The sequence below is a fragment of the Humulus lupulus genome, chromosome 3, assembly GCF_963169125.1.
Source record: "Humulus lupulus chromosome 3, drHumLupu1.1, whole genome shotgun sequence".
In the NCBI taxonomy this organism is placed as follows: domain Eukaryota; kingdom Viridiplantae; phylum Streptophyta; class Magnoliopsida; order Rosales; family Cannabaceae; genus Humulus; species Humulus lupulus.
The window spans coordinates 96,461,737-96,487,901 of record NC_084795.1 but is presented as its reverse complement, the minus strand read 5'-3'; the positions used below and the strand labels follow the sequence as shown (position 1 = coordinate 96,487,901).

General features: G+C 45.8%; 1 protein-coding gene across 1 annotated transcript in view; it reads right to left on the bottom strand.

Annotated features, from left to right (window-relative positions):
- Positions 1-409: 409 nt before the first annotated feature.
- Positions 410-26,165, bottom strand: part of LOC133822995 (uncharacterized) — a 39,437-nt gene continuing 13,681 nt past the window's right edge. The window contains exon 15 of the mRNA XM_062255521.1: positions 410-617. The gene's annotated coding sequence lies outside the window, so the exon portion shown is untranslated. The remainder of the gene's footprint in view (positions 618-26,165) is intronic.

Sequence of the window (26,165 nt, the reverse complement as noted above, 5' to 3'; positions counted from 1 at the left end):
GGAGCTAGCGGAGGAGTCTGGCCCTAATTATCATTCTGGGCCTATATTTCATGGATGGCTAATGGATCTGAGTGTCTTGGAAGCATACTTCCAAGCTTATCTCTGCAATAATCAATCTGGCCTATTAGGTAGTGTTGTCCATATTTTCCACCTACGACACGTGGCACGACCAAACGGGTCTGTGGGCCCTCAGAGGAGGTTCGGGCCCAACCTTGGTCCAGTGAACAATGAATAAGGAGACCTTGATTGTAATGCCCTAGATAACCAAGACTGTTACACTGTGTATTTTAAAATAGTGCAAGACTTGCTAATCAAGTCGTTTGGACATAAATGTGATTCTAAAGTCAACTAATAGGTTAGGGTTAAATTTTTTTTATCATAAACGGTTAGTTTTCATTAAAACCAATGCTTGATACATGGGATCCCAAAAACAAGGTATAAGTGGTAAATACAACTCCCAAAAGTTGATACAACAAAAGCTAGTCTAAAGGAAAAATACAATTTAAAGCTCTATTCTTGTAACTTTCCCTCGGCCGTGGCGGTCGAACAGCTGACGATGTACACTCGCCCCCAGAGCTCTCCAACTCATGGTTGGTCCAGTTTCCCTTTGTCTTTACCTACACCACATAGTACCTGTGAGCCAAGGCCCAGCAAGAAAATCATAACAGCAAACACATATAGTAACAGTAGCAGTCAATCAAATTTAATCCAACTAATTCAGTTATTCAGCAGAGTACAAGTGTAATGCCCCGAAATTCCTAATTAGGTTTAAGGGTTTGATTCGTAGGCTAGGAGGTCCATAATTGCTCTATTATGCCATTAAACTATTATGTGCTTGTTTATGTGAATTATATTATAATATTATGTTAAACGCATACATGTGGGTCCACATTTCATTTCAGGGGCATTTTGGTAATTTGGCCCGTTGAGGGCATAATTGTATATTTGTATGCATGTCGGTGAACTGTTGTTGAGACCATATTTGAATGTGGATTTTTTCGAGCTATTCGGCATGAGAAGATCTTTGAATTCAAACTATCGGTTTGATCATAACAGGTTTAAGCTCAGGGCTCGGGGTGAGTCTCGGGGTGGTTTGATGATTAGAGCATTACCGGGAATAAAAGGGTAATGGGATATAATTGTATTGGTATTTGAGAATAGCGGTAATTGAATAGTGTTAATTATGATTAACGAGATAAGTGGAAAAGGATGGTTTTTCCCTTGGATATTGTTAAGAGAGGATTTAAGCATGGAGGGTACTTTAGTCTTTTGACCTAGGCTATATATAGGTTGAAGGTTGTAGAAACAGAGCTTTGTTTCCTTCCTCGCAATCCTCACCATTTCTCTTCTCCTTCCTTTGAATTTTGAAGTAAGTTTGGGGATTCAAGCTTGGAGATTGAAGCTTGAGGTCTTAGACTAGTGTTCAGCCATTGAAGAGGTTTTAATTCAAGCTTAAGGTAAGGTTCTAGTTCCATTTTATAGTGCCTTGCTCTGTTTTTGCATTGGTTTTAAGGTTTGGAGTTTTGATCATTGAATGGGGAATTTGATGAAGTATTGATTGGTGTAAGGCTTAGGTTTTGATGCTTATATGGTAGATAAGTTGTGGTAATAGTTGGTGGTATTACTTGGTGATATTGGGAGAGATTTTATGGGGTTTTGAAATGAGTTCGAAGGGGAGAAACAGGGGTTTTTGGCTAAGTTTCAGGTGGGGTCGTGACTCTGTTCTAGAGTGTCGCGGCCCAAGCTTGAGGAAGATGAAGGGAGAAGCTGCAGGGCTGTTGTCGCGGCATGGAGATGGAGGGTCGCAGCCCGTGCTGGGGAAATGAAAGGGGGCCGCTTCTGGTTGAGGGGGCGGGCCGCGGCATGGTGAGGGAGGGTCGCGACCCTTAGTGGCATTTTGGCCAAAAGTAGGTTTTTGGCTTGGGGATTCAAACCTTAGGCATCGGGATCAATCCTACTACCCGGTTTAGTAGGATTCGATGTCTCGGAGGCTAGGTTTTGGTCCGGGAACCTTTCTTTTTCATTTTATTGATGGAATCCCATAATTGGTTATGACCAGGTGACTGTCAAGGAACTAAAAGGTTGATCGTTCTCAATGGTCGTTCTTTTACTAATTTTCGCTTGAACCCGAGGTAAGAAAACTGCACTCTATATATATGACATGTGTGGTTATTATTGAGGCATGTTGAGTGTTTAAATGTGGACATTGATTGCATATTAAATGCTTAGCAAATCTTGCTTATTTGTGAATGGCACTGACTTACTAGTCAAAATCGGCAATGGTGTCAAACTGTCTGTGAAGCTGTGACTTACTAGTCAAGTTCGACAGCGGTATTGAGCACTGGTCGTATGTTACTGACCTAAGAGTCAGAAACGGCATAAGCGCCAAGAACGCAGAGCCGATGAAAGATTAGATCTAATCGACATCTGCATTGAATGACTCAATATGAGCATTAATGTCGGACCAACCCTAAGTTCAATGAAAACTAAAAGTGCTTGCCTAGTGCTATGACTAGTTACTCAGAGTCGGGGCTAGAAGGCCAGGTGACAATATTGTCACATGGCTAGAGGGAACGGAACCCACATTAGTGACTCTATGGTTCACTCGGTTGGTTTGCATTGGTGACTTGCTTATCAATCACTTATTCTGCTTAATCTAGTGACGTGATCACTTATTTGTAAAGGGAACGAAACCCATCTTAGTGACTTTCACAACTGTCCCTCCTCTACTTAGGGCTAAAAGGCCTGGATGATTATTATGATCATCGGTTGATGTTATATTCTTGCAGTATTGAGTTTTCTTGCTGGGCTTTGGCTCATGGGTGCTATGTGGTGCAGGTAAAATGTAACGACCCGAATTTGCTAATCAGGCTTAGGGCCTTGATTAGTGTGTCTAGAGGGCAATAAATGATTTAATATGTTAATGTGTGGATTTATGTGAATATGTGATAATGATGCATGTTTAGTTGAGTTAAATGTGCATGTGCGCCCCAACTGGATATTAGGGGTATAAATGTGATAAATGCGATATATATATGTGATATGTCTGTGCAGCACGATCCGAGACAGTCATGGGGAGCGGTTAGTCAGAAAGTCACAACAGGATTGAGATTCCGACTCGAGGCAAGTCGAGGGGTAGTTTGGGTATTAGATATACTATGGGGTTATCAGGTTATGAAAATAAATATTTGGAGATATATTTGAGGATAGAATATCTAGGAGAGAATATTGGGGAAATTTACCATTTTACTCTCAGGGACGTTTTGGTACCCCGAGCCTTGAGGTAACCACATAGGCTTAAGTTGAATAAAACAAACCTTATAATTTCATAGAACTCTCAGAAACCGACTCACCTTCTCTCTCTCCCTCTCTCTCTCTCTCCCTCTCTCTCTCTCTCTCTCTCTTGAAGTGGTTTTCTTCTCTTTGGAGGCTTAAGGAGAAACTTGGAGAAATTAGCTAAAAGTTAGAGGAATTCAGCTGGGAAATCTTGGGAGCTAGGAGCTTGAGGATTACGGATCAAATTCAGAGACTAAACTCAGCAAAGGTAAGTTCTAACCATGGGAATTAAGCTTGAATTTCTGTTGTGTCTTTAGGATATGCATGTGGTTGGAACTTGATCTATTTTTGGGTATTTTAGTTGAGTTTTGGAGCAGGTTTTAATGGGGTTTTGATTCTGATATTGAGCTGGAATGTTTGTGTTAATTATCTGGGATTGTTAGCTAAGTGTTGGGTGAATTGGCTTGAGGAAAATGTAGAAAGTTGATGAATATTTCTGGGTTGGAGGTGAGGGCCGCAGCCCTAGGATGGGCATGTTGAGGCCCGTGTGCGCGCGCGGCCATGGGAGGCCGAGAAGTCTCATGCGCGCCGCGGCGCTTGGTGTGTGCGTCGCGGCCCGTGTGTGTTGCAGGGAAGTTCTAGCCTCTGTTTTGAGGCTCGCCGCAGCGCTTGAGGGTGGGGCCGCGGCTCTTAGAGCTAGTTTGTGTTTTTAAGGGTGTTTATGTTTGGGAACTCAATGGTTAAGGTTCGAGATGGATTTTATCACCCAAATTGATAGAATTCAAGGTCCCGGAGGTTAGAGTTATGGCTCGAAGTTATTTAATGGATTAGAACTTGATGGATGGATATGGTTATTGTGTTGTGACTAGGGTTTCAGTGAGGCTCAAGTTAGAGGACTGTGCTCGGGACATCGGTGCTCGGAGAGCTTGGGACTCAGGTAAGAAAACCCTAGTTCCCATAGAGATTGTATGCAGGGCTGAGCCCAATATGTTTGAATTGCAAGGCATGGCCCTTTGACTGTATTTGATAGTATTATGTACTTGCTTATTATGCTATGAATGCAATTATGTGAATGATCGGCAAGAGCCAGGAACGGTGTAGGCCAAGGTCGGCAGGGGCCGGGAACGGCAAAGGGCCGGGAACGACGTTTGGCACGTTGAGTGCAAGGCCGAGTACGGCAAGGGGCCGGGAGCAGCGTTGAGCACGTGGAGTGCGAGTTGCCAGGGCGAGTCCCTAAAGGATACCTGGGATATCCTCACGGTGTGGACCGCGAACTCAGGGCCTGGTAAAGCGTTTGGGACGGCTAGGTCGTATGTGTTTAGCCTATTGGTGGCCTGTTCGTATATTTGGTGTGTGTTTTGCATATGTTATCTGTTGTGGGTTTTCTTGCTGGGCCTCGGCTCACAGATGCTCTTTGGTGCAGGTAAGGGTAAGGAGAAAGCCAACCAACCATGAGTGTAGCAGGTGTGAGGCGGCGTGTACATGTTGGGCCAGCCTGGCTGCCACAGCCAGTGGAGTTTGGGAGATGGTTGTAAATAAACTTAGATTTTGTCGTTTAGTCGACTTGGTTCAATTTATATGATGTAAATGTTTCTAAACTGTATTTTGGGATCCCAAGTGTTAAACTTTTATGACATTCAATGAAATGAAATTGTTTCTAAAGTTTTTCCTCTGTTTATGGCTATTTACACTATTTGACCTAAAACCTCAATTAGCGAGTTGAAAGCATGTTTTTAAACTCACTTAGTAACGGCTCTAAGGAAGTAGGGTGTTACAACTTGGTATCAAAGCAAGCCAAGATTATTGCATCTAGAGATTGACCGAACATGTACACTCGCTGTCCAAGACAAGCTCGACTCAGGGTTGGTTGGTATGATTGAATAATATGTTTGATTATGTGTTTGAATGCCCTGTTTGCCTGCTTATTGTATATAGAGCATGATGAATGAGTTAACATATGCATGATGCCAGGACATGGCCCGTTGTGTGTTATATACTGTATGAGTTAATGTTTGTGTATGGCTAATGTGTTTGGGAGGTGGTTTTTGGATGTTGTTATCATGCTTAATGAGCGGCGTCGTTGGTTGCAGGCATATTTGTTGAGATGCCTTGACAATCGACTAGACTCCGCGGCAGTAGGGCCGAGGATGACAACCAGGGTCAGGACCCTCCACCTGCCCCACGGAATTGGCAAGAGATGTTTGCCGAGATGGAAGCAAGACTGCAGCGAACAGAGGAAGAGTTGCGACAGTTGAGGCAGCAGGCCCCACCTCAAGTTACTAGGCTGCCAGTGCAGCAAGTTGCAGCGCCAGTGCCAATGCAGTCTGCTGAGGAGAATAAGTGGGAACCTTTGTATGAGAGGTTCAGGAAGCAGCATCCTCCCACCTTTGAGGGTGGATCAGACCCATTGCGGGCAGAGCAGTGGATTAATATGATTTCCTCAATTCTGGATTTTATGAGAGTTCAGGGGAATGAGAGGGTAGCTTGTGCTAGCTATATGTTTAGAGAGGATGCCCGCATCTGGTGAGACGTGGTAGTTCAGAGAAGGGATGTATCAGTTATGACCTGGGAAGAATTTAGAACCTTGTTTAATGAGAAGTATTATAGTGTGGCAGTTCGAGCTGCGAAGGTTGATGAGTTTATCAACCTGACTCAGAACTGATCGACAGTGACAGAGTATGCTATAAAGTTTGATAGATTGGCGAAGTTTGCGCCAGATTTAGTGTCGACTGATGCGGCGAGAAGGGACAGGTTCGTGCGGGGGTTAAATGTTATGATCGCCTGCGATGTGAATATTACTTTGAATCAAAAGACTACTGCTTATGGCCAGGTAGTGGACAAGGCCCTTACTGCTAAGAGGGCCGAAGATCAGATTTGGAGGGAAAGCGCTGTTAGGTACGATGCCAGGAGGGCAGTGCCTCCTTTTGTTGGATTCAGTCGTGGTGGTGGTTCTAGTGAGCAGAAGAGGAAGGCCCCAGATTCCTTTGTTCCTCCCAGTTTAGATAGGAGGGCACGGGGTGCTTCCACTGGCCGTCAGGGTGGCAGTGACAACTGGAGGAGTTTTCCAATGTGTCCACATTGCAGACGGTGACACCAGGGTGAGTGCAAGATCAAGGCCTGCTTTGTTTGTGGGAGTGCTAGTCATCTGAAGAGGGATTGCCCTCAGGTTAAGAAGGAGGAGCAGAAGCAGAGTGACAGTCTTGCTCCTGCTAGGGTATTCACTTTGACTCAGACTGAGGCGGAGGCCAGCCCCTCAATTGTGATAGGTCAGATCTCTAGTGCTGGTTCTTTGTATGCTGCATTGTTTGATTCAGGGGCTACTCATTCATTTGTATCTGCTAGAGTGATAGATCAGCTTTGTAGACCTAGTGGTGTGTATGCTAAGGGATTTCAGACTTTGTTGCAAACAGGAGAATTGGTAATCTCTAGGAAATGGATTAGAGCATTGCCAGTAGAGGTAGATGGTAGAGAACTGTCTGTTGATTTGATTGAGTTAGAGATTGATGACTTTGATATGATTCTAGGGATGGATTGGCTATCCAAGTATGGGGCAACGATTGATTGCAAGCGCAGAATGGTGACCTTTGAACCAGAAGGGGAGGTACCCTTTGTGTTTGTGGGGGCAGTTAGTGGACCGCGAGTACCAATGATTTCACCCTTAAGGGCTAGGGACCTGATGCAGGAAGGTTGCATAGGATTCCTGGCGAGCGTTGTGGATACTTCTAGGGTGGTGTCGGTTGGACCGGGTGAGACTAGATTGGTGTGTGAGTTTCCGGATTTATTTCCGGCAGATTTTCCAGGGTTGCCGCCGCAGCGGGAGATTGACTTTGTCATAGAATTGGTACCAGGAGCGGAGCCAGTATCTAGGACACCTTATAGAATGGCTCCAGCGGAGTTAAAGGAGTTGAAGATTCAGTTGCAGGAGTTACTTGATTTGGGGTTCATCAGACCGAGTTTCTCGCCATGGGGTGCTCCAGTGTTGTTTGTTAAGAAGAAGGATGGGTCCTTTAGGATGTGTATTGACTATAGGGAGCTGAACAAGTTAACCATCAAGAACAAGTATCCACTGCCTAGGATCGACGATTTATTTGATCAGCTAAAGGGAAGAACGGTGTTTTCCAAGATAAATCTCCGATCAGGTAACTACCAGTTAAGGATTAAAGAGGAGGACATACCAAAGACCGCTTTCCGAACGAGGTATGGACACTATGAATTCCTGGTTATGTCATTTGGATTAACCAATGCCCCAGCAGCCTTCATGGATATGATGAATAGGGTTTTCAAGGATTATCTGGACAAGTTCATGATTGTATTCATCTACGACATCCTAGTGTACTCTCAGTCAGAGGCAGAGCATGAGCAGCATCTGCGGTTGGTGTTACAACGGTTGAGGGAGCATAAGTTATGTGCTAAGTTCAGTAAGTGTGAGTTCTAGTTGCCACAAGTTACATTCCTGGGCCATATTGTCAGTAAGGAGGGGATTCTGGTTGACCCAAGTAAGATTGAGGCGGTCTGAGATTGGCCTAGAACGAGCAATGTTCCTGAAGTGAGAAGTTTCTTAGGCTTAGCGGGGTACTATCGGCGGTTTGTAGAAGGGTTCTCCAGAATAGCTATGCCATTGATAGAACTGACAAAGAAGAAGACAAGGTATGTTTGGACGGACAGATGTGATAACAGTTTTAAGGAGTTGAAGCGGCGATTGATTACTGCGCCAGTGCTAAGCTTGCCGATAGAGAATGAAAAGTTTGTGGTTTACTGTGATGCATCCAGACAGGGTTTGGGGTGCGTGCTAATGCAAGCTGGTAAGGTAATAGCCTATGCATCGAAACAGTTAAAGGAATATGAGCAGAGATATCCTATGCATGATTTGGAGTTGGCAGCGGTGGTGTTCCCACTTAAGATTTGGAGGAATTATCTTTATGGTGAGAAGTGTGAGATATACACCGACCATAAGAGCCTAAAGTATTTCTTTACTCAGAAGGACCTGAATATGCGCCAGAGGCGGTGGCTGGAGTTGGTTAAGGATTATGATTGCGATATCCTATACCATCCTGGGAAGGCTAATGTAGTGGTTGATGCATTGAGTCGGAAGGGCCCAGGACAGTTGTTCAGTTCGAGGCAGATATCTGATAAGTTAGCTGAGGAGATGACCAGAGCAAGTATAGAGTTGGTGGTTGGTCAGTTGGCCAACATCACTCTTCAGTCTACACTCCTTGAGAGGATCAAGGAAGCGCAGGGGAAAGATTCTCGGTTGAGAGGTCATAGGGAAGGTGCCTTGGTCGGAACGACTAAGGACTTTTCCATTTCAGAGATGGGGTTACTGAAGTACATGGGTCAGATCTGTGTTCCGATGGATTCTGATATTCGGCGGGAGATCTTAGATGAATCGCATACCACTCCCTATTCTTTGCACCCGGGTACGACGAAGATGTACCAGGACTTGAGAGCTCTATATTGGTGGTCGGGCATGAAGAGGGATGTGGTGGATTATGTGGCCAAGTGCTTAACTTGCTAGCAAGTTAAGCCTGAGCATCAGAGGCCAGCAGGGTTGCTGCAGCCACTAGGGATCCCAGAATGGAAGTGGGAAGATATCACTATGGACTTTGTGGTTGGTTTACCGAGGACTGTGGGACAGCATGACTCGGTGTGGGTGATTGTGGATAGGTATACCAAGTCCGCCCACTTTTTGCCTGTTAGGACAACTTATGCTGTGGAGCAGTACGCTAAGTTGTATGTGAAGGAGATTGTTCGACTTCATGGGGCTCCGAGGTCGATAGTATCCGACAGAGACCCCACCTTCACTTCCAAGTTTTGGGAGAGTCTGCAGTAAGCTATGGGCATGCAGTTACGATTTAGTACCGCTTATCATCCTCAGATAGATGGACAGTCTGAGAGGACGATTCAGATATTGGAGGATATGCTGCGAGCCTGTGTGTTAGATTTTGGGGGATCATTGAGTAAATATCTCCCTTTGATCGAGTTCTCGTATAACAACAATTATCAGGCGACCATCGGAGTGGCTCCGTACGAGATGCTTTATGGAAGAAAGTGCAGATCACTTGTTCATTGGGATGAGACAGGTGAGAGAAAATATCTGGATCTAGAGATGGTTCAGAGGACCAATGAGGCGACTGAGAAGATTAGAGCGCGTATGCTCGCCTCCCAGAGTCAACAGAAAAGTTATTCAGACCTGAAGCGCAGGAGTGTGGAATTTCAGGTTGGTGATCATGTGTTCCTTAGGGTTTCACCCATGAGGGGTGTGAAACGGTTTGGTGTTCGGGGCAAGTTGAGCCCTAGGTTTGTTGGCCCCTTCGAGATTCTGGAACAGGTTGGAGAGGTAGCTTACAGATTAGAGATGCCTCCAGCTTTATCAGGGGTTCATGATGTTTTCCATGTATCCATGCTCCGGAAGTATATGTTAGATTCGATGCATGTTCTAAGTTTTGAGAATCTGGAGCTTGATCAGGATTTGTCCCATGAGGAGAAGCCGGTTCAGGTTCTTGACCGAAAAGATAAAGTCTTGCGGAGCAAGACCATCGCCTTGGTGAAAGTGTTGTGGAGAAACAGCAAGGTTGAGGAGGCGACATGGGAGCTTGAGTCAGAGATGAGGGAGTGGTATCCCGAGTTGTTCAGATAATCTCAAGGACGAAATTTCTTTAAGGAGGGGATAGTTGTAACGACCCGAATTTTCTAATCGGGCTTAGGGCTTTGATTAGTGTGCCTAGAGGGCAATAAATGATTTAATATGTTAATGTGTGGATTTATGTGAATATGTGATAATGATGCATGTTTAGTTGAGTTAAATGTGCATGTGGGCCCCGACTGGATATTGGGGGTATAAATGTGATAAATGCGATATATATGTGTGATATGTCTATGCAGCACGATCCGAGACAGTCCTGGGGAGCGGTTAGTCAGAAAGTCACAACAGGATTGAGATTCCGACTCGAGGCAAGTCGAGGGGTAGTTTGGGTATTAGATATACTATGGGGTTATCAGGTTATGAAAATAAATATTTGGAGATATATTTGAGGATAGAATGTCTAGGAGGGAATATTGGGAAAATTTACCATTTTGCCCTCGGGGACGTTTTTGTACCCCGAGCCTTGAGGTAACCACCACATAGGCTTAAGTTGAATAAAACAAACCTTAGAATTTCATAGAACTCTCTCTCTCTCTCTCTCCCTCTCTCCCTCCCTCCCTCTCTCTCCCTCCCTCTCTCTTGAAGTGGTTTTCTTCTCTTTGGAGGCTTAAGGAGAAACTTGGAGAAATTAGCTAAAAGTTTGAGGAATTCAGCTGGGAAATCTTGGGAGCTAGGAGCTTGAGGATTAAGGATCAAATTCAGAGACTAAACTCAGCAAAGGTAAGCTCTAACCATGGGAATTAAGCTTGAATTTCTGTTGTGTCTTTAGGATATGCAAGTGGTTGGAACTTGATCTGTTTTTGGGTATTTTAGTTGAGTTTTGGAGCAAGTTTTAATGGGGTTTTGATGCTGATATTGAGCTGGAATGTTTGTGTTAATTATCTGGGATTGTTAGCTAAGTTTTGGGTGAATTGGCTTGAGGAAAATGTAGAAAGTTGATGAAGATTTCTGGGTTGGAGGTGAGGGTCGCGGCCCTAGGATGGGCATGCCGCGGCCCGTGTGCGCGCGCGGCCATGAGAGGCTGAGAAGTCTCATGCACGCCGCGGCGCTTGGTGTGCGCGCTGCGACCCGTGTGTGTTGCAGGGAAGTGCTAGCCTATGTTTTGAGGCTAGCCATGGCGCATGAGGGTGGGGCCGCGGCTCTTAGAGCTAGTTTGTGTTTTTAAGGGTGTTTAGGTTTGGGAACTCAATGGTTAAGGCTCGGGATGGATTTTATCACCCGGATTGATAGAATTCAAAGTCCCGGAGGTTGGAGTTATGGCTCTAAGTTATTTAATGGATTAGAATTTGATGGATGGATATGGTTATTGTGTTGTGACTAGGGTTAAGGCGAGGCTCAAGTTAGAGGACTGTGCTCGGGACATCGGTGTTCGAAGACCTCGGGACTCAGGTAAGAAAACCCTTGTTCCCATAGAGCTTAGTATGCAGGGCTAAGCCCAATATGTTTGAATTGCAGGGCATGGCCCTTTGACTATATTTGCTAGTATTATGTACTTTCTTATTATGCCATGAATGCAATTATGTGAATGATCGACAAGAGCCGGGAACGGTGTAGGCCGAGGTCGGCAGGGGCCGGGAACGGCAAAGGGCCGAGAACGGCGTTTAGCACGTTGAGTGCAAGGCCGAGTACGGCAAGGGGCCGGGAGCAGCGTTGAGCACGTGGAGTGTGAGTTTCCAGGGTGAGTCCCTACAGGATACCTGGGATATCCTCACGGTGTGGACCGCAAACCCAGGGCCTGGTAAAGCTCCTGGGACGGCTAGGCCGTATGTGTTTAACCTATTGGTGGCATGTTCGTATATTTGGTGTATGTTTTGCATATGTTATCTGTTGTGGGTTTTCTTGCTGGGCTTCGGCTCATAGATGCTCTGTGGTGCAGGTAAGGGTAAGGAGAAAGCCAACCAACCATGAGTGTAGCAGACGTGAGGCGACGTTTACATGTTGGGCCAGCCTGGCTGCCACAGCCAGTGGAGTTTGGGAGATGGTTGTAAATAAACTTAGATTTTTTCGTTTAGTCGACTTGGTTCAATTTATATGATGTAAATGTTTCTAAACTATATTTTGGGATCCCAAGTGTTAACTTTTATGACTTTCAATGAAATGAAATTATTTCTAAATTTTTTCCTCTGTTTATGGCCTATTTACACAATTTAACCTAAAACCTCGATTAGCGAGTTGAAAGCACGTTTTTAAACTCACTTAGTAACGGCTCTAAGGAAGTAGGGCGTTACATAAAAGGAAAGAAAAACTAACCTAACCTTTAGTGGAGAGCTTAGGTGGCGATGTGTACATATGCGGCCGCTTGACCACCTCGGCCAAGGAGTTCTCAGAGGAACTAGGGGGTTTACCCTATTTTTTCCGCTTATGTCGGCAGGTTATAATTTTTACTCTGTAATGACCATTTTGTATTGTAAATAACTTGTAAATGTTTTTATGGGCCCATGAACATTTTTATGTTTTAAATAAAATATATCATTTCCTTTTTATTGGTTTTTCACATTAACCTATTAATGACACCTAGATGCACGTTTATAACCAAAGAACTCGATTAGTGAGTTAAGCACGGTTCAAAGTTCACAGTAACTGTCTTGGGGTAACCAGATGTTACAACAAGCATTAAGCTAAACAATGGTAAACATGTATTTTCAAGCATACATCTTAATTAGTAATACATATATTCAAGGTCGGCGCCCTTAGGTCGAGCCCTCTGTTTATCTAGTTGATCTCGGCTTGCTTAGGTCGAGTTACGTTCAATACGCTTTTCATCGGCCTCGGCACCCTTAGGTCATACTTTCATATAATGCATAACAACCATACAATCACACAGTATATATGTTCAATTACTGGGAACCTTAGTCCTGTCAAAACCACATGGGTGTTGTTTTCTTACCTTGAATCTCGAGCAATAAATAAAGAGCGGTCCCGAGCACGATACTCAATCTTGAGCCTTAACGATAATCCTAGTCACAATAATAATGGGTAACTATCAATTTCTAATTCAAATAAATGTTTAGGGACCAAATATTAGCCTATGAGACCTCGAATTCTACTAAACCGGGTAGTAGAATTCGTCCCGAGCGTTTAGGTTTGAATCCCCGAGCCACCCCGAGCCTAAAACCTTGGCTACCCCTTATTTTCCATTTATGGCCGCGACTTACCCTTAAGGGTCACGGCTCGCCCCTTAGACAAAGGCCAAGCCCTCCCTGCTGGAGGGCACGGGCCGCGACTTGCACCCCCTAGGTCGCGGCACGCCTGGCGAACAGAGGTACCCCAGCCTCCTCAAGCACACGGGTCGCGACACCTAAAGAACAGGGTCGCGACCCAAGCCCCCAAACCCAGATAAACCACCATTTTCCAGCATTTCTCCTCGATCCTAACCTCAAATTCATACCGCAAACCAGCAATCAAATTTGGATTTAAGCCTAGAATTCCTATCCTTTTAGCCTAAACATTATATCTAGCCTATAAACAATTCTTGCTCTCCCTAAGCACCTAAAATCGGCTTAAGAAACCAGAATCCATGCAAGCTCTAACTTCAACATAATTTCAATAGAATTCAACAATTAAACTTGAAACTTACCTCAGTTTATGGCTTGAATTCCCCAGCTATGCTCTGTCCACTTCTAGCCTTAATTCCTCAATTTTTTCCCAGCCCAAACTTAGCTCAATTCCCAGCCTGCTCTCTTAAGTTCCTCCTTAAAAATTCAGAGGTTTCCCCTTAGTTCTAGTGAGAGGAAAGAAAGAACATTTTTGTGAGTTGAGAGATTTCTAGTGTATTCTGCCATTCCTAGAATCAACTAACCTTTTGCTTAGAGTTGTATTTTACTATTCTCTTCTTCTTCATCATCTTCTTCATTTTCTTTGTTTATTTGTAATTTTCAGTTATAGAGTTGTAACTCCTTTTAATCAATAATTATTATTTGTAATATTGCATAGAGTTGTAATTTCTTACTATTTCCATTGAGGCAAATTTATATTTTCCTAACATTCAAAAGTTTATCCCTTTTTTGTTTCAATGGAAGGGGAGACCATCAAGATCATGAACCAAGATCTAGTGAGGTAGGTTTGATGGATCCAATTTCACTAGGTGGCAAGACAAGGTGAAATTCCTTTTGACAACACTCAAGATAGCCTACATCCTTGAGTCATCCTTGGCACCTCTAGCCGAGCCATCTGACAAAGACACTCCCGAGGAGGTGGAGAAAAGAAGGAAGATAGAAGAGGACAACCTTCTTTGTAGGGGTCATATCCTTAATGCCCTATCCGATAGGCTCTATGACATCTACACCGAGACCAAATCAGCCAAGGAGATATGGGATGCACTTGAGAAAAAGTTTAAGGCGGAAGAGGAAGGTACCAAAAATTTATTGATATCTCAATACTTCGATTTCAAATTTTTTCGTGATAAACCTTTTCTTCCTCAAATTCATGAATTGCAAATAATTGTTAACAAATTGAAAGTGTTAAAGATTGAGCTTCCTGAGGCCTTTCAAGTTGGTGTTATTGTGGCTAAATTACCACCAACTTGGAAAAGCTATAGGAAAAGAATCCTTCATAAAAATGAGGATTATTCTTTGGAGGAGATCCAAAAGCATATTTGAATCGAAGAGGAATCGATATGTAGAGATAAATTTGTGGAGGGGTCTAATGGAGAGACTTCCAAAGCAAATGCGGTGTCACAACCAAAACATCCCAAAAACAAAGGGAAAAAGGGAAATGAGAAACCTTTGGGTCCAAAAACCAACCCAAACAAGTTTAAGGGCGAGAAAGGTCCTTGCTTTGTGTGTGGGAAAAAGGGTCACTATGCTAGAGAGTGTAGACATAGAAAAGACCAACAAGGACCTAAGGTGAACGCAACTCAAGAGGAAAACATAGTTGATACCCTTAGTGAGGTGAATGCAGTCCAAGGCAAGGTGAAAGGGTGGTGGTATGATACATGTGCCACCGTCCATGTCACCTATGACAAATCATTGTTCAAGATCTTTGAAGAGTCAAAGGGCAACCATGAGATTCAAATGGGCAATGAGGGAAAATCCAAGGTACTTGGCAAAGGTACCATTGAAGTCTTTTTCACCTCCGGCAAGAAAGTTACATTAGTGAATGTACTTTATGTTCCCGAAATGAGTAGAAACTTGGTAATTGGTGATTTGCTTGGCAAGCCCAGCATTAAAGCCGTTTTTGAGTCCGGTAAACTTATACTCACCAAATCAAATTTATTCTTGGGAAAAGGGTATTCTTGTGAGGGAATGGTTAAATTGTGCACCAATGATGTAACTTTCAATATTATTGTTGACGCGGTTCTTCGCCAACAGGAAATTTAGAAAAGAAGAGAAAGAGATTAGTGCTAAAGGTGAACCGAAACAGATATATGATCTTAGGAAAAAGAAATGGCTACTCGAGACACGTTTTTTAAGTGGTTCGAAGGTTAAAATCCTTCTACTCCACTAGTCGATATTATTGCTATATTCAGGGGATACAATTATAGGGTCTTTTTTACAAGAGAGAATCCAACCCTTATCAACTCCCAAGGTCTCCATATTTATAGGAGAAGGCACCTGGGAGTTGGTAAGAAGGTCATCCAGTGACCTTCTTACCCATCATGTCGACTCTGTGACATTCATGATTAATTCCTAAACCTGACACATAAGTGTGGTCAAATCAATAGGTAAGGGGATAATGGGCCGCACGGCCCAACCTAGTTGAGGATGTCTGAATACGCACGTTCCTGCTGCGTGTCCGAAAAGTCAGGGATATATCAGACACGTGATGTCTGATATATGCACGTTTACCTTGCGTGGCTGACTTTATAAAGGGTCACAGCCTTCAACCCCAGCTCGTACTGCGGGCTGGATGCTTGACCCGACCTTCGGTTGTCGTAGCCCGGACTCTGTCTTTAAGTTACCAGAGGCGAACCCCCAACCATCCTCGAGCTAAGGAGGTATGACTTTACGACGCAGCTCCAGTTGCGAGGAATGTCCACGAGATAATCAAGGTTAGGCCGCAGCTCGGCTTGCTAATTAGCCCGTGGGAAAATCAGGGCGTACATCTGCCCCCCAAGCCCCTGCTCGTGGCACACGACGTCGGATAAGGCCACAGTAGGGGCTTTTAGGCCTCCCCACGAACTCTTCGCCTTCCACTTTTCACGCAGGCATTTGACACGTGGAACATCGTGGTTGGCGACGGTACGTCTTCCGAGAACTGTATTTAATGGCCTAGCCTACGCCCAGCCGTCGTTTCATATTTCGAGTGGAGGGCCTTGGATCCCACATCAGGGCCATCCAACGGCCCTTCTAACGTGACCCTTCGCGTATATATAAAAGGGGTGGCCACCCTATGCATGGGCCACCCTTTTACTCGAAATTTCTCAGAAACTCTCTCCTTCTTCTCTCTTCATCTCAGAAGAAAAACCCTCTTCTTTGTGGCCACCATTTTCTGCATCCAAGAAGCTCAGGCGTGAGGACTCCTCCAAAGCTTTGGACAAGTATTTCGGCGAAGCCCCCACCTAGGCGACACCTTCATCCATCTTCCAATCAAATATCCTGTAAGTTCCCTGACCATGCGTGTTTTGAAAATATTTTTCACTGTAGCTTAGGTAAATATTTACTATAGTCACATGCATGGGTTTACTGGTTTTCGTGGGAATGAAGGGTGCAAGCCTTTTAGGTTAGGGTATTTTGGCCGTAGAAAATTACTTAAGAGTATGGTCTGCAGGATGCCTTTTCTGGGGACAATTTCTGGGTAGGAATTTTGACATATTTTGGGGGAAAAATCGGGTAACTTAAGGGATACGCTTCACAAGCGGTTTTGCCTTTCATGCCTACTGGAACTTTCCCTCCAAGGCAAAATTTTAATCTGACCCTCCTGACACACGAATTCCGAGTAATCAGGGATCTGTTGGGGGCACAGGCGCGTGTTCATTGAACCGCGTGGTCTCACTCTCCACGGGCTGGGCTTATCTCAGCTCGTGTAAAGAATGATTTGATCTTCCACATGCTTAGGTCGCCTTTTCTGAAACATTTTCCTTTGTTCATTAGGCGACCTGATGGCACCGAAGAGGAACGCTCCAAAGAAGACAGTTGGCAGCTCGGCATCTCAGCAGGACAAAGGAAAGGCGGTGATACCGGATGATTTCTTACAAGTGAATCATTGATAATATTTCTTTAAATGGATGGCGTTCCAAGTCCGCGGGACTACCCCTCCATCAAGCCGAGCCAACTTATAAGTTCCTTCCTTGATGATTTTGATGACCTGGTACGGTCCTTCCCAGTTTGGCCCCAAGACTCCGTCTTTGGGATCTTTCCCGGCCAGGAAAACTCTCCTTAGGACCAAGTCGCCAATGCTAAAGGCGCGCTTTTTGACTTTGGTGTTGAAGTAGGAAGTGATTTTCTGCTGATAATGGGCGAGCTGGAGTTGCGAATCTTCTCGCCTTTCGTCAACCAGGTCAAGGGAATTGCACAGGAGCTCGCGGTTACGGTCCTGGTCGTAAGACTGGACCCTATGCGAAAGCACTTTAACCTCCACGGGGAGGACTGCCTCACTCCCAAAGGTTAGGGAAAAAGGAGTATGACCCGTAGGAGTCCGATGCGAGGTCCGGTATGCCCATAGGACTTGGGGGAGTTGTTCTGGCCAGACTCCCTTTGCCTCATCTAATCTCTTCTTGAGGCTCGCCTTTAGAGTCTTGTTGAGAGCTTCGACCTGGCCATTCGCCTGAGGATATGCCACGGAGGAGAAACTTTTGACGATTCCGTATCTTTCACAAAACTCGGTGAACAGGTCGCTGTCGAACTGAGTACCGTTATCGGAGACAATCTTCTTGGGCAGACCGAATCGATAGATAATGCTTTTAACCACGAAGTCAAGCACCTTTTTGGACGTTATCGTTGCCAGAGGTTCTGCCTCAACCCACTTCGTGAAATAGTCGATGGCTACCACGGCGTAGCGGACCCCGCTTTTTCCAGTAGGGAGGGCGCCCACCAAATCGATTCCCCAGACAGCGAAAGGCCATGGGGACGAGATCATCTTCAACTCGACTGAGGAGCTCGGGCAACTGCAGAGAATCGCTGGCACTTGTCGCATTTATTCACGTATGAGATCGAGTCCTTGGACAGAGTTGGCCAATAATATCCCTGCCTAAGGACCTTTAAGGCCAAACTTTGCCCCCCAGCATGGTCTCCGCAGAAACCCTCGTGCACCTCCTGCAGGATGGCTTTTGCCCCATCTGGAAGAACACACCGGAGGAGATGTAGGGAGTGCCCGTGTCGGTACAACACACCATCGACTATCGTATATCTCGGAGCTTGATACAGGATCCGCCGTGCGTCGTTACGTCCTTCGGGCAGCTTTCCCTCGACGAGATATTCAAGGATGGGGGTTATCCAGGACGGCCTGGCATCGATCATCTCGACCTCTGTCCCATCTCCTTCTATACTTGGTTTTTCCAAGAACTCTATTGGTACCAACCCCAAGGTCTCCATCTCTCCGGAGGTGGCGAGCTTGGCAAGAGCATCTGCATTAGCGTTCTGTTCCCGAGGTATCTGTTCGATCGAGCCTCGCTCAAACGCGGACAGCTCAGCCTTTACCTTTGCCAGGTAAGCGGCCATCTTGGGTCCCTGTGCTTGATATTCGCCCAGAACCTGGTTTACCACGAGCTGGGAGTCACTGAAGCACTGGACGGAGCCCGCCTTCAACTCTCGGGCTACCCTCAGTCCAACCAGTAACGCTTCGTATTCGGCCTCATTGTTGGAGGCCTTGAACCCGGATCTCAGTGCCGAGTGGAATCTATATCCCTCGGGGGATATCAAGATGATTCCAGCTCCGGAGCCGTTCTCGTTGGAGGAACCATCCACAAAGATCCTCCACGGCGTCCGGGACGACGTGACCTGGGGTGAGTCTGCGGGATCCTCCTTGAATCCCATGCATTCGGCTACAAAATCGGCCAGGGCCTGACTTTTTATGGCAGTTTGCAGAGTATACATAACCTCGAACTGACTGAGTTCGATGGCCCACTTTAGCAATCGTCCCGATGCTTCAGGTTTTTGCAATATCTGCCTTAAAGGCTGATCGGTCATGACGTGTATCGAATGGGACTGGAAGTACGGTCTGAGCTTTCGAGAGGCCGTGATGAGACAGAACGCCAATTTCTCCATCAACGGGTATCGGGACTCAGCTCCGAGAAGTCTTTTGCTAATGTAATAGACTGGCTTCTGAACTTGGTCCTCTTCTCGTACCAGAACGGCACTTGCTGCGTCCTCGATGACTGCCATGTAGAGAAAAAGAGGCTCTCCTGCTTTGGGCTTGGACAGTACGGGCGGCTCGGCAAGATGTGCCTTCAGGTCGAGGAATACGCTTTCGCATTCTACTGTCCATTCAAACTTCTTGTTTCCTCGGAGCAGGTTGTAGAAGGACAAACACTTATCGGTGGACTTGGAAATAAACCGGTTGAGGGCTGCTACCCTTCCGGTCAGGCCTTGGACATATTTTCGCGACCTGGGCGAAGGAAGTTCGAGCAGTGATCTGATCTTGTCGGGGTTTGCCTCGATTCCTCGGGTATTGACTATGAACCCCAGGAATTTCCCCAACGCAACCCCGAAAGTGCATTTCTGGGGATTGAGACTCATACCATATTCCCGTAATATCTTAAAACATTCTCTCAGGTCGGAAACATGCTTATCTGCAGTCTTTGACTTGACTAGCATGTCATCAACGTATACTTCCATGTTTTTTCCGATCTGATCTGCGAACATTCTATTTACGAGCCTTTGGTAGGTAGCTCCGGCGTTCTTCAGACCAAAAGGCATGACCTTGACAGTAGACGTTTTTCGGGATCATGAAGCTAGTGTGTTCCTGGTCCGCCGGATTCATCGCGATCTGATTATAGCCTGAGTACGCGTCCATAAAGGACTTGAGCTCGTGCCCTGCCGTGGCATCTACCAATTGATCAATCCTGGGCAATGGAAAGCAATCCTTAGGGCAAGCTTTATTCAGGTCGGAGAAGTCGATGCAGGTCCGCCATTTCCCGTTAGGCTTCGGGACCAACACGGGGTTGGCAACCCATATTGGAAACTTGGCTTCACGGATAAAGCCGCATTTCTTGAGCCGGGCCACCTCTTCCTCTAGGGCTTCAGCTCGAGCCGTTCCTAAACGCCTTTGCTTCTGGGACTTGGCGGGAACGCTTTTATCTAGATGAAGCGTATGCATGATGACGCTTGGGCTGATCCCCACCATGTCCTCATGGGACCAAGCAAACACGTCCAGGCTATCCCGCAAAAACTTGGTCAGCTCCGTCTTCCTCTGGCTACAGAGGTTTTTCCCGAGCCTGACCGTACATGACGGATTCTGCGGATCAATGTTCACCTCCTCGAGCTCCTCAATTGCTTGGAGCTCAGACCTGTCCTCGCCTATTCGAGGGTCAATATCTTCCTTGGCACTTTGAGGTTTTTCAATCTCAGGATCCACTGAGGGTCCCTGAGATTCCTCTTCACCTTGAATGGCCATTGCCAGCTGCCCGGGTTTAGATTTTCCCTTCATGGAAATGTGGTAGCAATCCCTTGCAGCGAGCTGATCGCCATGGATAGTGCATATTCCCGTCGAAGTGGGGAACTTCATCGCGAGGTGGCGAATGGACGTGACGGCCTCGAAAGCTATGAGGGTAGGTCGTCCTAAAATTGCGTTGTAGGCAGCAGAGCAGTCAATGACCACGAACTCGAGGAGCTTGGAGACTGTCCGAGATCCTTCCCCCAGGGTGATCACCAGTCCGATCGTCCCTATTGCTGCGGATCCTTCTCCCGAAAAACCATACAGCATCATGGAGGTCGCCTTCAGCTCAGCGACGGTCAAACCCATTTTTTCTAAAGTGGACCGGAATAGGAGGTTCACCGAACTTCCATTGTCGATCAATACCCTCCGATTGGCGAGCTGAACCGCCACGACCAGGGGGTCATTGTGCGGGAATTGGACACGGTCCGCATCATCTTCTGTAAAAATGATCGGCTGCCTCTCCAATCGCTGCTGCTTCGGCAAGCGCTGCTCCAGAACGAACTCTTCTCCATTGTGTGCCTTAAGTTCGTTCACGCACCTCTTCTAGGCACCCCTGCTCGTACCAGCCACATGCGGCCCTCCAGTTATGGTGGATATCTCCCCTCCATCCAAGGGAGGGGGGACGTCTTGATCGATCCGAGACCCGGGCTGACTAGCCGGTACTTCTGGAGCAGGTCGAGCGGCTGGAACCCTGTTTCGCGCATACTGAGCCAAAGGACCGGCTCGGATGAGAGTCTCGATCTCATCCTTTAAGTGCCTACAATCGTCGGTGTTATGGCCAACATCGTTGTGAAAGCGGAAAAACTTGGAGGTGTCTCTCTTCCCCTTTTGGTGCTTCAACGGCTCGGGCCTCTTCCAGGAGAGGCGAGTAGAGTTGGCTAGGAAGATATTCTCCCTAGACTGGGTGAGCTTCGTATAAGTCGCGAAGACGGGCTTGACTTTGTCCACAAACTTATTCTTCTTTTGGCCGTGCTGGCTGCCCTCACCATTACCCTTTCTTTTGCCTCCACCGGTCTGGTTGTTTTGTGCGACGTTTTGGGTCGCTGCCACGACCTCCGTCCCAACTCCAGTGGGCTGTTCAGGGACCTGGCTGGTTCCCGCAGCCGAGGCTTCGGCTTCCTCCAAGTTTATCCACTCTTGGGCCCTGAGAAGGAATTCGTTAACCGAGCTGACTCCCTTCCTTTGTATATCCTTCCAGAGATCTCCTCCGACGAGGATTCCAGTTCTCATTGCCATGAGCTTGGAGCTATCATCCGCGTCTCTGGCACGAGCAGCGACGTTCGCAAATCTGCTCAGGTAGGCCTTTAGAGTCTCACCGGGCTACTGCCTTACGTTAGCCAGGGAGTCGGCCTGAACACAGGCGGCCTGAGATGCTCGGAATGCCCTCTTGAAATCTGCTGAGAAAGTCTTCCAATAGCTGATTGATTGTCTTTTACTTTGCTTGAACCACTGCCTGGCAGGTCCAATCAGGGTGGAAGGGAAGATGAGACATCTCAGCTCGGGGCCAATGTTGTGGGCCATCATCAAGGTGTTGAACATCCCCAGGTGGTCCGAGGGGTCTCTGTCCCCGTTGAATTTTGACAAGTGCGGCATACGGAAACCAGATGGGTACGCCGTTGCTGCTATGCTGGGGGCAAAGAGTTCCATTTCGTCCCCTGAATCATATTCATCTTTCTCTTTTTCTGACAGGAGCTTCCTCATCAACTCCTCCATCTGAGTCAGGCGCTCGAGGGTTTGGTCCTGATGTCCGTGGTTATTCTGGGGCTGATCAACAGCTCCGGTTCCATTGTACATATTTGGTGGGTTATTGCCCCTCCTATCTTGAGATAGGTTATTTGGGACAATCCCACCATTACGTACTTCGGACAGGGCCCCCCTTAAGTGAGCGTGGCTCTCTCCTCCTGCCGGTGCTCCCCTATGAGAGTTAAGGCGATCTCGAAGGTCGCCTCCCTGGGTGGTTTGGTGACTTTGTGCCGAACTCAAACGCTGACGCAAGTCTCCTCCTGAAAATCACTCCGGCGACCGTCGGTCCCGTGGCCCCTGCTAGACAGGCCTGGAGTCCGCCCTCGGTGGTGATGATCCGGGCTTTCCCTTGGCGCCCTGCTACGCCGGGAAGGTTCAGCTGATGGCGGCTTTCTCCTATTATTCCCATAGGCTGGGATATCTCGGACGGGCCGAGGAGGAGACGGATATCTGATCGGAGATGGAGGATGTCTGATTGGAGAGGCGATCCTGGTTCCGTCAGGTCGGATTAAATTCGGTGGGGGCCTTTCGGCCCTGCCAGCCCGCTGGTCCCGTCTTTGGCGATCTGGATGGGGCGCAGGACGGTCGTTGGGAATGGGCTGATGCTGCGAGCCCTCCCCGGATCTCCTTCGGGAATTTCCTCGAGCTCTCCTGGGCGCGCTCGAGGATGGTTGGGAGCTAGGAGTCGACGTTCTGACCGAACGGCTGTATTGCTGTTGTTCGGCTCTAGGCCATCCTCTGAAGTCTGCCTCCCGATGGTGTGATGACGGGGTGGAATTGGCTGCTGGAAATCCATCTGAACGGTTATGCCTGGACCGGTTACCCCGGCGAGACTTAGGAGCCTCGCCTTGCCTCTCTGCGACGTTAACGCCGGTTGTGAGAGGGGGTAGTCGGGCCAGCATATCCTGGATTTGCTGACTAGCCTTCGCTAACTGGCTCCTCAGCTGAGCGTTCTCCATCTCCACCGCAGTATAATAATATGGGTTCGGATTAGGCGGCCGGGGCGCGGAACTACCAGTATCATCTTGGCCCGCCGGCTGCTTTCCTGGCCGCTGCTGGGTTTCAGGAACTTGTTCGCCAGGGACGGTAGTATGATGAGCCTCCTGCCCATCATGTTGTTCTGTCTCGTTACCATGCCTGGATCGAGTAGTCACCATAGTTGGATGTTTGCAACAGCACTAATCGGACTTAAGCTCTCAATGAAAGCACCAAACTGTTGACGTGGTTCTTCGCCAACAGGAAATTTAGAAAAGAAGATAAAGGGATTAGTGCTAAAGGTGAACCGAAACAGATATATGATCTTAGGAAAAAGAAATGGCTACTCGAGACACGTTTTTTAAGTGGTTCGAAGGTTAAAATCCTTCTACTCCACTAGTCAATATTATTGCTATATTCAGGGGATACAATTATAGGGTCTTTTTTACAAGAGAGAATACAACCCTTATCAACTCCCAAGGTCTCCATATTTATAGGAGAAGGCACCTGGGAGTTGGTAAGAAGGCCATCCCGTGACCTTCTTACCCATCATGTCGACTCTGTGACATTCATGATTAATTCCTAAACCTGACACATAAGTGTGGTCAAATCAATAGGTAAGGGGATAATGGGCCGCACGGCCCAACCTAGTTGAGGATGTCTGAATATGCACGTTCCTGCTGCGTGTCCGAGAAGTCAGGGATATATCAGACACGTGATGTCTGATATATGCACGTTTACCTTGCGTGGCTGACTTTATAAAGGGTCACAGCCTTCAACCCCAGCTCGTACTCCGGGCTGGATGCTTGACCCGACCTTCGGTTGTCGTAGCCCGGACTCTGTCTTTAAGTTACCAGAGGCGAACCCCCAACCATCCTCAAGCTAAGGAGGTATGACCTTACGACGCAGCTCCAGTTGCGAGGGATGTCCACGAGATAATCAAGGTTAGGCCGCAGCTCAGCTTGCTAATCAGCCCGTGGGAAAATCAGGGCGTACAGTTATCAATAAAAATGCTAATTCCGCCTATATTGTTTAGTATGATTCTTTATTTTCATGGCATCTTATACTATCGCATATAGGTTTTTCAACCATGAAAAGAGTAGTAAAATGTGGTATGATTACATGCAATATTAAAAACTATGGTAAATGTGAAACATGTGTTAAGGCGAAAATGATTAAGAAACCATTTCCTAGTGTAGAAAGATCATCTAATTTACTAGATTTAATCCATAGTGGTCTTTGTGAATTAAATGGTGTTTTAACTAGAGGTGGAAAAAGGTATTTTCTTACTTTTATAAATAATTTTAGTAGATATACCTATGTGTTTCTTTTGAAGCATAAAGATGAAACTTTTCATGCTTTTAAATTGTATAAATTAGAAGTTGAAAATCAACTAAACAAAAAGATTAAGGTGCTAAGAAGTGATAGAGGATGAGAGTACTTCTCTAATGAATTCAATACATTTTGTGAAGAAATGGTATAATTCATGAGTGCACTACACCTTATACACCACAACACAATGGTGTTGCCGAAAAGAAAAATAGGACTTATCTAGATATGATAAATTCTATGTTGGTGTTTTCTAAGTTGAACTTCAACTTATGGGGTGAAGCGCTTTTAACCGCTTGTCACATTCTTAATCGAATAACGATGAAGAAAAATGAGATATCTCCATATGAGTTATGGAAAGGAAGAAAACCCAACATAGGGTATTTCAAAGTGTGGGGGTGTCTTGCATATTGCAAAAAAAAATGAACCTAATAGAACAAAGTTAGGTTCAAGAGCCATAAAGTGTGCTTTTGTTGGTTATGCCAACAACAGTAAAGCTTATAGGCTATTAGACTTAGAGTCTAATATTGTGATTTAATCTAGAGAAGTTGAATTCTTTGAGAATATGTTATGTGACAACAATTCTCAAGCTTCAACATCTCTAAAGGAGAATTTGTTATATGAGAACAATTCTCAAGCTCCTACATCCAAAGTTGATTCTCAATAGGAGAATTCTCAAAAGGATGTAAAGCAACCCTTTGAACCTAGAAGAAGTCAAAGGCTTAAAAATCATAAAAGTTTAGTAGTGGATGAGATAGATTCTCAAAGAATTTCATTCTACATGGTAGAAGGAAATAGAGAGGAAGTCATTAGGAAAATTCCTATTGTACTTCTCGTTGAGGATGATCCTAAGACTTATAGAGAAGCTATGCAATCGAGAGATAGTGCATTTTGGAAAGAATTCATCAATGATGAGATGGATTCCATTATTTCCAATAACACTTGGGAATTGGTAGACCTCCCACCGGGGTCTAAGCCAATTAGGTGTAAGTGGGTATTTAGGAGAAAATACAACACTGACGGCACTATCCAAACATTTAAAGCTAGATTAGTAGCAAAAGGGTTTAGGCAAAAAGAGGGTATCGATTATTTCGATACTTATGCGCCTGTTGCAAGAACAACTTCTATAAGAATTTTGTTCGCTTTAGCTTCTATACACAACTTGTATGTTAATCAAATGGATGTCAAAACGGCATTCCTTAATGGTGACCTCAATGAGGAGGTCTATATGGAACAACCCGAAGGGTTTGTCCTACCAAAATATGAACATAAAGTTTGTAGACTTGTAAAATCCTTATATGGATTGAAACAAGCTCCTAAACAATGGCATGAGAAATTTGATCAAGCCATCATGTCTAATGGGTTTAGACATAACAATGGAAACAAGTGTTTGTATTCCAAAACTTGTAAGGGATATGTGATCATTGTTTGCTTATACGTGGATGACATGCTTATTCTAAGTAATAGCATGAAAGGGATAGAAGAAACGAAGAGGTTTTTATCATCAACCTTCAAGATGAAAGATCTTGGAGAAGTTGATACCATACTCGGTATCAAAGTAAAGAAACATAGTGGGGGTGTTTTGCGTTAGGGCAAGCCCACTATGTTGAGAAATTATTGAACAAATTCAACCATCTCAAGGTTAAAGAGGCCAATACTCCATTCG